Consider the following 14,119-nt stretch of genomic DNA (forward strand, 5'->3'; position numbering starts at 1 on the left):
ATATACAACCTGATTCAGAGATTGGAAAATGCAGAAATTGGGCAACAGTGGATTATTCAACAAGGCACTGAGACAACTTGTAATCTACAAGGAAAAGCAAATTAGATCCTTACCCTTATACTACTATAAACATTGAGTTGGATTAAATCATTATAAAAATAAAAAATTAAAACTTTTAGAGGACAGTATAGATAACTAATTTATGAACCCTGGGTAGAGAAAAATTTCTTAAACAGGACTAAAAATGCATAGCCATAAGAAAAAAAATTGTAATCTGAAAATTAAGAACATTTGATTAACAAGAGATACTGGAGAAGAAATGAAAATTCAGGGTACATACTTGGAGAAATCATTTCCAATTTGTATAACTGATAAACGAATAGCTGTCTACTTACCTATCATCTATCAAAAGACAGATAAATAATAATAAAAAAAATAGACCCTCCGAAATCTCACGAACAATAGTTTTCAGAAGAAAAAAATCTCATAGACACCAAGAAAATAAAATAAAAGCTGCTAAGACTTTTTAAGAATAAATAAAAGTCTGAGAAATTAAATGACATTAAGAATGGAAGACAATAGGAATTATACACTGCTGACTGGATGGCACAATCATACAAACATTTAAAAAAATGACATGGCATTATCAAGCAATTGTGATAGTACAGATAATGATGACACAACTGACCAACTCCTAGGTATATATAAATTCTTACCTTCTGCTCCAGGAGACAAACACAAGAAAGTCCACAGTAGACAAACACAAGAAATGTCCAGTAGCCACATTTACTCTGGGAGTTGGATGGGATCAGTTTGGACATCATCACTTGGCCCCCTTGCCTTCCAGCCAAGGGGAGGCTCTAGAAGACTCTGAGAGGTTTGAAGGAGGGTGAGGTCTGTGCATTTGTTCCAGAATCACCTCCCTGCAAGGTCATTGTGAATTGGCTGCATTTTACCTCTGTGGAGACGACAGTTCTCTTCAGGCAGTCCTCTCCCTATACTTTCTCTGTGTCTGTTGTACCTTCTCCAGGTTTCTGTAACTGCTTTCTCTCCCTTTAGATCTCCAGGGTTGGAAGGAGCTATCCACTATTGCACTATCCATTATTGGTTTGCTGAAACCCTATCACACTTTTGAAAAATAGCCCCTTTATTAAACTCTATCAATGTGCTAAGTTTGAGTTAGCCATCTGATTCCCGTGCAGATTGTTACTAGTACAAACTCAATGAAACACTGCTAATAAAATGAAAATATAATCTGCATTACATTTATATAATTGCATTTATATAATTACATTTGTATAATTTAGATTGTTTAAGTATAATAGAGTAGTAAAATATATGAATTATAGTGAAGTTGTGAAGTCGCTCGGTCGTGTCCAACTCTTCGCGACCCCATGGACTACAGCCCACCAGGCCCTCCGTCCATGGGATTTTCCAGGCAAGAGTAGAGTGGGGTGCCATTGCCTTCTCCATTAACAGCGGCTAGGCATATTATATTTACTTGGAGCTGGTATACTTGGTGACAGCCTTAGTGCCCTCAGACACGGCATATGAATTAATATGGTTATATCTCCATAACTTTACTGAGCTAATAAAAAAGACAGAAAGGGCTTAAGTATCATTTCATTTATGAAAAGGTATAAAAACAGAACCAAGCATATATATTTGCAAATACATTCACATATCATAAAGCTATACATTTAAACAAAGAAATAAATTGTGTTCTTATCTGGATGGCAACTATAGGATGTATAGGAGAAGAAAAGTGGGCATCTAATATTTTGCTCCAGACTTTTGCTATCTACAGTGCCAATGTAGACACTCCATTATAGAACTGTTGTTGCTGTTATCAGCATTTAGAAGGACATATTGCATGGTTTAAAATGGTTATCCTTAGATCTCCAGTTTCACTTATTATCTGTACCCTGCAATTGGGCTTCAGTATGCATAACTTCCTCGGAGAAGGCAATGGCACCCCACTCCAGTACTCTTGCCTGGAAAATCCCATGGACGGAGGAGCCTGGTAGGCTTTGGTCCATGGGGTCGCTAAGAGTCGGACATGACTGAAGTGATAAAGCCATTAAAGCTGTCCAAACTTGATGCTATTGATGATGAAATATTTCTTTTTGCAGAAATTTCTTTATGCAATTTTCTTTGATGTGATTGCTTCAATAATCACACGAGCTGGGCTTCAACTCCATATTTTTTTTTCCAGGGGAATAAACAGAAGTTCAGAGGGATTAAATTATTTGACCAAATTTCATGGCTGCTAAAATAATAAATGAAAATCCCCCAAAGAGAACTGTCCATCTCAGGAAGTTGGGAGTCTCCCACCATGGTGGATGTTTGGGAATAAATTAGATGAGCAGTTGGCAGGAAAGACAGATTGATGATTAGTATTAGGAAGTGGATGAATCCTTTTAAATCTCACCATTTTGTAATTTTCAGGGCTGTAGTAATTATGAATTTAAATAATGAATGTAAAAGAGCTTTGTAAATAAAGAAGAACCACCATCAGCTTCATTTATCAGGCTCTTCTTGAAATACTATCCCAATAGCAGAAATGTCATATTGGGAGCTTGGGACACTAACTGAATAAAGTTTGGCCTCTGCTTATCAAAGAAGAGAGTATGTACTTCAGTTACATTTCTGTACAAGTTAGGAGCAGTGGTATAAGTAGCAGCAGTAGTAGTAGGGTCATTTAATTATCATGCTTATTTAAGATCTGTCCCAAATAACTAAGAATTATCAGTGTTTTCAATATTGTTAAGAGCCAGGAAAAAAGAACACACAAAGAGAAATGAAATATAAAGGCAATTATTCATGTTGCTTGGGAAAATCATTTGAGAAAAACATTCAGACTCCAAAAAGTTGCAAAATTATACCAGTTATTCAAGTAGTTAGCACATGCAAGGGCTTATATAGTCTGAACGAATTAACTGATTATTTTCTACACATCTCATATGCTAAATAGAGTGTGAATCACTGTCATACTGCTACAAAAATATGTCAAGGTCAATGTCTTCTTATTAGAAGTTATTTGCATTTTGTGATACTGGAGCCTGTTCTCACGAAACATATTAAGAAACAAAATCAACAAATGCCATAAAAATCTCTCAACTCCGCCACCCTCCCCACTTACCATCCTCAACCTAGGCAACTGAGTAATTCTTTCTCATCCACTTGCATTCAGTACTCCAAACCTAGAAAAGCCCCAGAAGTGATCCTCTGACTTTGGATGAGAAACACAGGCATTTACTAAACACTTTGCCCTCTGCTCATAGTATCTTTCCTCTCTTCTACCATTTTCTAATTAAGTATGCAATGTGGCAGACCCACCAGTGAGCTGATCCATTAAAAGACATTGTGTTGTTAAATATTTCATTGTTATGAGCTCACACTTAAATCTAAAGAGCAATCGGTGAGAGAAGTATTCAAAGATTTTATAGCCCATAAAACAAGGAAATGACTTTTAAGGGAACTACCACATCAAGGAGGCACTGCCTTTTCGCATTTTTCTCTTTCCTACTGATTCCCCCCTCTTCCCTGTTTTTCTTTACAAAACCACAATACATCAGATCTGAACTACAGAAAAGTATACCCTCTGAGCCACAAGTCAACCAAGGGCACAGGATGGTTAAAGACCCAGGATCTTCCTGCCCACTTTGGTAACTCCTTCTTTATGCTGTGCTTAGTTGCTCAGTCATGTCCAACTCTTTGCAACCCCATGGTCTGTAGCCCACCAGGTTCCTCTGTCCAAGGGGATTCTGCAGGCAAGAATACTGGAGTGGGTTGCCATGCCCTCCTCCAACGTTCTTCCCAACCTAGAGATCGAACCCAGGTCTCCTGCATTGCAGGTGGATTCTTTACTGTCTGAGCCACCAGGGAAGCCCAAGAATACTGGAGTGGGTAGCCTATCCCTTCTCTAGGGGATCTTCCCGACCCAGGAATCGAACCGGGGTTTCCTGCATTGCAGGCAGGTTCTTTACCAGCTGAGCTACCAGGGAAGCCCAACTCCTTCTTTAAGAAGGCTCATTTCCATGTCCGTGATCAGTACTGTACCACCACCACTAAGAAGACTTTCTTCTGTTCTGCTTCCACTCACAGCAATTAGCAAGTAATCTCACTGGCATTATGAAATAATTTTCTCACACAATGTAGGGGCACTGGAAAACTAAAGGAAGCAAGAGGAATGCACCAGCAGAAAGCCAGGAACAGAGGAAAACTACTTTGAAACACCAGGAGAGCCAGGACTCCTGGACTTGTATGAAAATGGTGCTGGGAGGGTGAGAGATGCCAATTTTGCCATCTTTACTTCTGGGTCTGCTGCTTGCCCTAAAGCATCTTTTCTCCCCTACTGAGTTTCACTGACAACAACACCCTTCCCTCGGGGTCCTAAAGCTGTTTGTTGCAGCTGTGCTGGCAACTAAATGATTTCCTGTCATATTGCTTCCAGGGTGAATGTATTAAGTTGAATCTTTGTCTCTTTCGACACAAATAGTTGAGCTCCATGTGTACGAGAATAGGCATTAAGGAAATGGAATCAGTTGAGCTACCACTAATTTAACACTGAACAATGACATAAAAAAATAAATAAATAAACCTTACTGCCAAAAAGGACAAAAACAATCTCCTGTTAATTCTGTACCTCCTTTATTTTAAACTCTCATTTGAGAAATGAAAATTTTAATTTCTGAAAATAATGTGACTGATTAGCGATAATATCAAGTCACCAAGGCAGAATGATATACTATTCATATAAGAATAAATTTCTTACTCTAACCACATAGCTAAATTCTTAAAGCTTCTCCATAATATTGGTTTCATAATAGGCATATTAACCTATGCTTAAGTACACCCAGAGGGAGAACACTCGTTTCTTATGCAACCAAAGCATTTTGGAAGTTTTAAGAATTAGAAAATTTTTTTACTGTTCACCTGAAAGTTATGTTTCTATATGTTCCATTTCTTCATTTCCTTTGACCTTTTGGAGCCAAAGAGAACAGCCTTATTTTGCTTCCATATGACTCACATATTTTAACCATGCTTTCAACAACTTTTCTTAGCCCCTGCCCCACCCCTCAGGCAGTTTTTCTCACTAGAGATATTATGTTTCTTAATCTCCTTTTCTCTCTGCAAAAAGCTACATATTCTCCAACCAAGGCTTCCCAGCTACCAAATATTAATCCATTAGTACAGGTGTTACTATACCTCAACTGTCAGCTGGTTTCCTTCATTTATTTTCACAATGATGATGATTTTGTCAGACAATTTTGACCACCTGGTGCCACTGGACACTTGTGCAAATACATCCATAAGATAAAAATGTTGGCCACTGAATTGCCAGATCAAAGCATTTGTGTACTATTCAGGAAAAACGTCTGTATTCTTTTGCCAGTCTCTTACCTACCAGTTACATCTGTCCAATTTTGCTTCCAAAAGACAATTTGTAAGCTCTTTGGAAACAGAGTATGTGTGCATGCATGCTAAGTTGCTTCTGTTGTGTCTGACTCTTTGCAACACTATGGACTGTAGCCCATAAGGCTCCTCTGTCCATGGGGTTTTCCAGGCAAGAATACTGGAGTGGGTTGCCATGCCCTCCAGGGGACCTTCCTGACCCAGGGATAGAATCCACATCTCTTATGTCTCCTGCATTGGCAGGCCACCTGGGAAGCCCAGAAACAAAGTATGCTGTAGAGGAATCAGTGCTCTGAATGTCATGAACTGGGCATGAAACGGGCTTCTTGTGATTTTGATGAGGTATCTAGGGCAACATGTCTTAATTTATAAAAAGGAGGGTCATTTCCTAAATGGGAAAGAAATTCAAAAAAGAGGGGGATATATGTAAACATATAGCCATTTCACTTTGCTGTACAGCAGAAATTAACACGACATTGTAAATCAACTATACTCCAATAAAAATTTTTTTAAAAAAGAGTCATTCCATCACTGGCATTCTTTCTGCCCTCTCTTCATGGCACTTCATAACTTGTACTTATATTCATTACATATTCACTATCTTGAAGTTTTTAAATGATCTTCACATGTATTTTCAATGTTTTATGCTGTCTCTTTTCTATCAATATGGCTTTTCAAAGACCCTTTTAAAATGTTGAACTAGAGATAACTAACAAGAACCTACTGTACAGTACAGGGAACTATACTTAATATTTTGTAATAACCTATAATGGAAGAGAATCTGAAGAATATATATATAGAGAGAGAATATGTATTATATATATAAATGAATTGCTCTGCTATATACCTGAAACTATCACAACACTGCAAATCAAGTATACTTCAATTTTTTAAAAAAAGTAACAGAAATGAACACAGTCAGACCAATATAAAACAGAGATACCAGCTAACTAACTTGCTCTTGAGACTATAATTCTACTAGTATAGCCTTATGCTGTGATATGCTGTTAGGTTTTTAGGTTTTGTCTTCCTTTTTAGTTTTTGGTTTGATTTTTTTCTTAACTGTGTTACACTGAACCTTTTCAAATTGAACTTTAATCTTTGAATTTTTTATTATCCATGTTTTTCTTATCTTCTATGTTGATTACTATTTGAAAACCAAATTACTGGCCAATGCATTAATCTCAGTTAAACTTACTTTGGGGGCTTTGGTATACCATTCCAGTATGTTTGGTATGTTTTTAATGTTGCTTCTGCTGCCAGTTTTATTATTATTACTTATAGCATATTATACCTAAATGTTGTTTCACATTGTAGGGGAGTAAAAAGTTTTCCTCAACCTTCTTAAGGTCCCTGGTCTGAAAATTAAACTGATAAAGACAGAGTAACAGATGAAAGGCATTTAATGTACGTTTTATATCTCATGGGAGCCTCTATAAGGAAATGAGACCTGAAGAAATAGTTAAACCTGAGTATTTTTATGCTGGGTTTGATGAACAGTGGATAGTCATGTAGAAAAGTGATATGTCAAAGAGTATAAGGTGAATGCAGGAAGCTAGGGATCCACAGCATGGCCTGTTTGAATTTTTTTCAGAGTCCCTTTGTCTTCAGAGATAAAGGATACTCCTTTCCTTTGGGTACAGGTGTGGGCACCTCTCACATCATGATTTTGAGACCTGTTGCAGAAGATACAGGAGGGAGGAAGTCACAGTGACTTTCCTGTTTCTGCTGTTTTCTCAAACTCCTTCAGCTAAAATATTCAGTATCTCAAGGTGCCATATTTGGGTGTAGCTTGTCCCAAATCCCATCAATATGTTTCCATGCCTTGGCAAACAGAATGTCTTGAGGGAAACAAACATGGAACATGTCCTACAATCTGCTGCACTGAAATAAAAATGTAACACCTATCAATCTAGTAGATTTACAAAAAAAGAATGTTTTTCATAATCCATTTGGTTCCTGTTTACTACCATTTTTTCAAGCATCTGTTCTGTTAGTGGCTCAGCCGTGTCCGACTCTTTGTGACTCCTCAGTCCACATAATTTTCTAGGCAAGAATACTGGAGTGGGTTGCCATTTCCTTCACCAGGGGATCTTCCTGACCCAGGGATTGAACCTGGGTCTCCTGCACTGCAGCCAGATTACCATCTGAGCCACCAGGGAAGCCCTTTTCTAGCATAGTTGTTTGTTATTAACTAATTATTAATCTATGCACCAGTTATGTTGAAATTGTACAATGAACTTCCCCCTGCCTATCTGCTTTTCCTGTTTTGAAAATCAGAATATGTGTCTCTTTCACTCTCATGGATAACCTCCGCTGTCTCATTTTTCAAAAAAATGTTTAATGTGTATCTCTGAGCTTATCTAATGTACTTTCATTATCTGAGAATATAATTTACTGAAAGCTGAGGTTTGATCTCATTTACAGCAGGTAGTTGTTATCCTACTTTTATTGTCCTTTGACTTTTATTGATTTTGAGTTTGTATTATTTGTCATAACTTAACTGAATGTAATGTTAATTATTAGAAAGTATAAAATCAGTACTAAATAAAAATAAACACAAAAGGTTACCTTTGTGGGCAAGTGCTCTTGAAAGAGAGCAATTGAGGATGAATTACTAAGCTTTATCTAGCGTTCAAATATTCATTAGCTATTCTTTTAGATAAATGTAGAAATGCTTGATGGTTTAGGACAGTCTTTCTTTATTCTTAGTTATCTTAGTCACTATGAGTGGTTACTTAAGAGCAGCCAATTCATCTAAATTTCTAAAGTATATTCCACAAATGCCTTTACCTTAAGGTAATTCAAAAATATTTGGAAAATCCTTTGTTGTATATCCCAGTGTAGGAAATTCTTATTTTACCTTAGCATGTTCACTTCAAAGAAGTATTGTTGAACCCAGAACACCAAAGTGGTAACAAAATCCCCTGCCTTTGTTTTCCGTATATTTAACATGAGGTGCAACAACTCTTTGGGTAGTACTGCAGAAAGCTAAACTTCATGTAGAAAGTTAAAAATGTGAGGCCACATTTTATGTAGAGTCTGACTCCACATTCTATTTCTCTGGGTTCTTCCATCAAACTTCCAGGGACTTCCGAATATATTTAATTTTCACCATGATATTTATTTTTATTACTTATTTTTATTGAGTATACAAGTGCAGTGAACAAGATACTATCTCTTTGATTTGTGTCCCTTTTAAACCCATCCTTTATTTTGAACATATTTACCCAGGCTCTGAGTCACAAACTAAGCATAATCACCAAGTTGTTTTTTTTTTTTTCTTTTGTGTGTGTGTGTGTAAATAAAATTCTTCCTACTGGATAATTTTATTTACACTTAACAATTGTTTTTTTCATTTATACTAATGGTGCTCATCATCTTTAACTTTGAATTAAAACTTATTTGATTATTCTAGTACATAATTATATAAAAAAATTCTGTTTCCTGAAATCAGCTTCACATAATATAATACATTTACCAATATAATTGCAATTAACTTGTGTCTCACAGAAGACAAAAATAAAATAGAACAGGGTGGTGATTAACAATTTGCATTCAGCAGGCAGCTTATCCAAGATTTCAATTCTGAGTCTGAGATGAGTCCTTTTTTCTCATTTGTTAAAAGAAATAATAGTTTCTTTCTCAAAGAGTTGCTGCAGGACTTGAAATTAGATGACAAAACATATATCAAACAGAGTTCCAGAAGAGTGGCAAGCACTTCAGTGAGTGTAATTTAAATAGGAAGAAATTCTATCTCTTTCCTGGTGGCTCAGACAGTATTAATCTGCCTGCAGTCAATGAGACCTGGGTTTGATTTTGGGGTCCAGAAGATTCCCTGGAGAAGGGAATGGCAACCCGCTCCAGTAGTCTTGCCTGGAGAAGTCCATGGACAGAGGAGCCTGGTGGGCTATAGTCCATAGCGTCGCAGAGTCAGACACGACTGAGTGACTAACACTTTCACTTTTCACAATTCTTAAATATACAGTTCAATGAATTTTGGTAAATGCATACACCCATATGATACATGCCCCAATCAAGACATAAAGAATTTTCATTATCTCAAAAATTTCTCAAGTAACTCTTTCTAGTCTATCCCTACTTTCTCCCTCCAAAACCACTGTTCTCACTTCTGTCCCCACGTACCAGTTTTGCCTATTCTACAACTTCAGGTAAATTGAAGCACACAATAAGTGCTTTTATTTGACTGCCTTCTTTGGTTCAAAATAATCCTTTAAGAATTCATCCATATTGTTGTGTGTATCAGTAGCTTATTTCTTTTAATTACTGAACTACTATCATGTTTTTGTCATTTATTAGCAATATCATACTTTCCTCCTAAAATGTATGCAAAAATATGCAAGGTATTATTAATCTTTAGAATTATAGCTTTAAAAAATCACATATATGTGTATGTTCTTTTTTCCCCAGTTTTGTGTGTATCTTTGAGTTACAATATAAATTCACAGTAGTTATTTTTTAAAATTCCTTATGATATTATTTAGAATTATAATAAAAAACTTATTTTAGCCTCATATTCATCTTAGACTTCTGTTGGAATTTATAGTGATTTCCACTACTTTCTCTGAGTTTTCAAGTGCTTCTGAAGTTTGACCATATCAAAATAGGCTCAGTTTCATCTTTCTTTACTCTTAACAAGGTTCAGTCCATGTCCATATACCCAATTAAATTTTGTTGTTTGCAATTAAGTTAGAGTTGCAATTTCTATAATTCTCAGCATTGCTTTGTAATAACTGCCATTTGCTGTCGAGGTTATGCTATATTTTCTACCACTAAGAACTTTCACACAAGTCTTTAATTTTTTTGTCATTCAGTTAAGTTTCTTAAGGAGAGCATGCTTTTTCTGGATTTATATTTTAGTGGCTAAACCAGAATTTTTACCAACAAGTATTTTTAAATTATTTCAGTTTAAATAGTGTTTAAATAATGTATTTTGAAGACTGTTTAGTGATTTATTTAACTGGAAACAATATGTTTTATATTGAATTTCTTTGAAAGCAATATTACATCTTATTCATGATCATACTCTAAAGCTTTACCAGGCATTACCAGGGTAAAATAAATCTTTATTGTTAAGCCAATACAAACACTGCCCCTTAAAATTAATATAATTAAGTTGAAAAGAGATTGTTTAAATCTCCTTTATCATCTTCACATTTGCCATAATCCTAAGTGAGAATATGCTGTAAGTGATGAAGACATTTTTGAGAACTCAAGATCAGAACTGGAAAAACCTGAATGAATACTGAAACAGCCACTGACTGGCTTTGTGTCCTAGACAAATTACTTTATCCCTCTGTACTTCAAGTATTGGTATTATTTATTTTGTTGGAGTTTTAACTGATTTTTATTGGGGGTATAATTGATATACAACCTTATATTAGTTTCAGGTGTACAAGATAATGATTCAATATTTAGATATGTTGTGAAATGATCAGCACAATTGGTTTACATCCATCATCATATAGTTACAGTGTATTTTTTCTTTGATGAGAACTTTTAAGATTTACTGTCTTAGCAACTTTTAAATATGCAATACAGTATGCTAACTATAACTGCCATGCTGTACACTTCATGCCTGGATTTAATATTTTTTTTAATGAACTGCAGATCATCATAATAGCTCTTCATAAGGCTATTGTGTGGGTTTAATAAGGTAATTCATGTAGTGTGTGTTGACTTGGCAAAAAAGCATTATGCAAAAGTGTTGTGCAACTTATTATTATCAATATTACTACTATTGTCATATATTTAAAAGAGATCTGAATAACGGTAACATCTGTTTGCATAAATAATTTTAGGATCCAGGAGTAAAGTTTATAAAGTCCTGCTGCTGCTGCTGCTAAGTCGCTTCAGTTGTGTCCAGCGCTGTGCGACCCCATAGACGGCAGCTCACCAGGCTCCACCATCCCTATGCAGACAAATGTCCTGATTGTTAAACATTGGATCCTATAAACACATTCAATTCTTGTCTTGAAACTTAAATATCTGTTGGGAACAGAGCTCCACAGGGCTCCTGACTCTTACCCATCAGTCTGAAATGTCAGGCACAGCTTGATTGGAATAATATATAGCCTAAGACAGCTGTGAATCACTAACATTTCAGCAAAAAGGTAAGACAGTTACACATCTCTTAAAACTTCAAGATGACTAAATCTTGCTGCTCCTATATCCCTGTATTGTGAAAAACACAGCTGTTATCAAGTTGCATGAAACTTTTAAACAAACTATAAATTGATCCTTATGGCAAACATAGGCTTTGTAATGTAAAAAAAAAATGTATCTAGGCCTGCATTGGAATTCTGTATCTTAGAGTTTTTTTTCTACATATCATTACATGTATAGAAACATGCAGACAGATTAAGACAACCATTTACTTCATTCATGATAGTAACAAAGAAGAAGAAAATAAAATTTGTAATGAGAAGATTAAAAATTACTGAAAATATATTAAATGAAAAACTTGCTTTTTCTAAAGGAAGACCTTGGAATTAATTATACATGGTTACATTTTACACTCCATTAGGAAAAATTACATGTTGAAAAGAGGCTGAATGGATATAGTTCCTGCTCTGTGAATTGATAACAGCTCTCTTAAGCTGTTATGTCTTTCTTATAGCAGAGAACAAATACCAAGTATGCCATGGAAACTTCTCACATACATATGTGACAAGATGCAGAGATCCTTTGAGCTTGTGAGATTTCCAGAGATTTCAAAATAAAGCCCAATTGGCCATACCGGACATTAGGTGGTAACATAAGCTTCATATATTGAGACTTAGGAGGGAAAAGTGATAATCTGTGTCATTTTAGGGCTTCCCAGGTGGTACTAGTGGTAAAACACCCACTGAGCAAATCTCAAGATATAAATTATTTAATCAAGATGAGTCATTAGTCAAAAGTTCCATAATTTCCAAAGGAGATGGGAGAAGCTGGTTAAGGGCAGCTTCTTTTACAAAGAATAGGTACCCAAAGCTCATTTCACAATTAAATAAGAGGGACTAATGAAGAAAAGCAAAAGTTAGTGAGGTCAAATTTTAAAAAGTATATCACATTTAGGTGAGATCTGAAACACACACATACATATATTTCTTGCCTACCCTAGATCATAGCAAAGCTCGTCCTCTTCAGTTCCATCCCATCCTTCTCTGGACTCCACTCTCCACTGCAGGGTCTATAGACCTCCAATCTGGAGATTCAATTTCATTACTCAGTCTGGAGTCAATCCTGGCTGAGGGTATCAGTGAAAGAAAGTGAAAGTCGGTCACTTGTGTCTGACTCTTTGTGACCCCACAGACTTATACAGTCCATGGAATTCTCCAGGCCAGATACTGGAGTGGGTAGCCTTTCCCTTCTCCAGGGGATCTTCCCAATCCAGGGATTGAACCCAGGTCTCCTGCATTGCAGGCAGATTCTTTACCAGCTGAGACACCAGGGAAGCAAGTTGGGGTGAGTTTTACTGTCCTCGAACTGGTGTTATATGGTTCTGAGCCACACCACACTGGCCAAACTCCAGTTGCTAAACTCTCACTTTACTTTACTTGTTCATTTAGCAGGACTTTTTTTAATAGTTTTGTGTCAGGGGATGCTATGCTCATTTTTCTGGGATTTTTTGAAGAGAACTTTTAAAATAAAGGAATTATTTTAAAAGGTAATTGGACCCTGCTTTATGATACCTCCACTTACTTGTCTGGAGTCCTCTTTCATATTGAAAAGGTCCCCTGAGGCATATCAATATTCTCTATCCAACCAACTTCTATAAATACAGAGCAGAACTGTTCCTAGGAGAATGACAGTGGGTCTATTGACTACTGACTTCCTATGTTCTTCTGATCAACCCTGCAGCCAGATGAGTAATCATACATCTCTGGTACTCTTCAAATATATACTGTATCAGCAGCACATTAGGAACTGTTGACTCAAGATAACCTAAAAACTGTTCTTACCTTCAAAGAACTCAGAGTAATCATCCTGCTCTCAACTGTTCAAGTACTCCTTTTCTTTTCCCCAAATTTTGCAATTCAGATTCCAAAATCCATCTCCTGCATTGGCAGGCAGATTCTTTACCACTGCACCACCTAGGGAGTACAGGAAAAGTTTAGGTAAAACCTAACGCAACATACTTAATTTCCCATTTGACTCTTATGTTAGGAAGAATTTATGGGACTCTATCTAGGTTGATACTTGGGTGACTTAACATTAAAACAACCTGGCTTTTAGTATGGATTGTTGCCTGACCCTTGAAAGCAGGTTTCTATTTTCTGTCTCTTTTCCAGTAACAGGATTCATATACTTATAATCTTTCCAGTTGTCCTATGTTTCAAAGAATAGATCTCTTTACGTCCTTAGGTCAAGAAATTATGAGCCTCCATCAGCCCAGTATTAGGCAATTTTGACCTAACAAGTGAAATTACTTCCTGTCTTAATTATCTTGAGGAAATGCCTATGGTATTGCTATTTAAAAAATTACCTTTGTATCACTGCATTTATGAAACTGTGTGTGTGTGTGGATGTCTGCGTGTTTACCTGATTCATTGAGGTTCTTATATCTTTTAGTTTATACTCTCCCAAATCTGTGAATGTTTTGGAATTATTTCTTGAATTATTTTTCTCTCTTACCTTGCCTTCTTTTATCTGGGAATCCAATTATTATATATATATATGTGTGTGTGTGTGTGTG

At 36.1% G+C, this 14,119-nt stretch overlaps 1 long non-coding RNA gene across 1 annotated transcript in view; it reads right to left on the reverse strand.

The window, feature by feature from the left end:
- The window catches only part of LOC147339933 (uncharacterized), a 56,843-nt gene extending 43,326 nt beyond the window's left edge, over positions 1–13,517 (reverse strand). The window contains exons 1-2 of the long non-coding RNA XR_015158512.1: positions 13,386–13,517; positions 12,540–12,670 (exon numbers count right to left, since the gene is read on the reverse strand). This is a non-coding gene — a long non-coding RNA (uncharacterized LOC147339933). The remainder of the gene's footprint in view (positions 1–12,539; positions 12,671–13,385) is intronic.
- Between the last annotated feature and the right edge of the window lie 602 nt (positions 13,518–14,119).

The sequence above is a fragment of the Bos grunniens genome, chromosome X (assembly GCF_055505025.1).
Source record: "Bos grunniens cultivar Pamir isolate PY7600 chromosome X, Bosgru_T2T1.0, whole genome shotgun sequence".
In the NCBI taxonomy this organism is placed as follows: domain Eukaryota; kingdom Metazoa; phylum Chordata; class Mammalia; order Artiodactyla; family Bovidae; genus Bos; species Bos grunniens.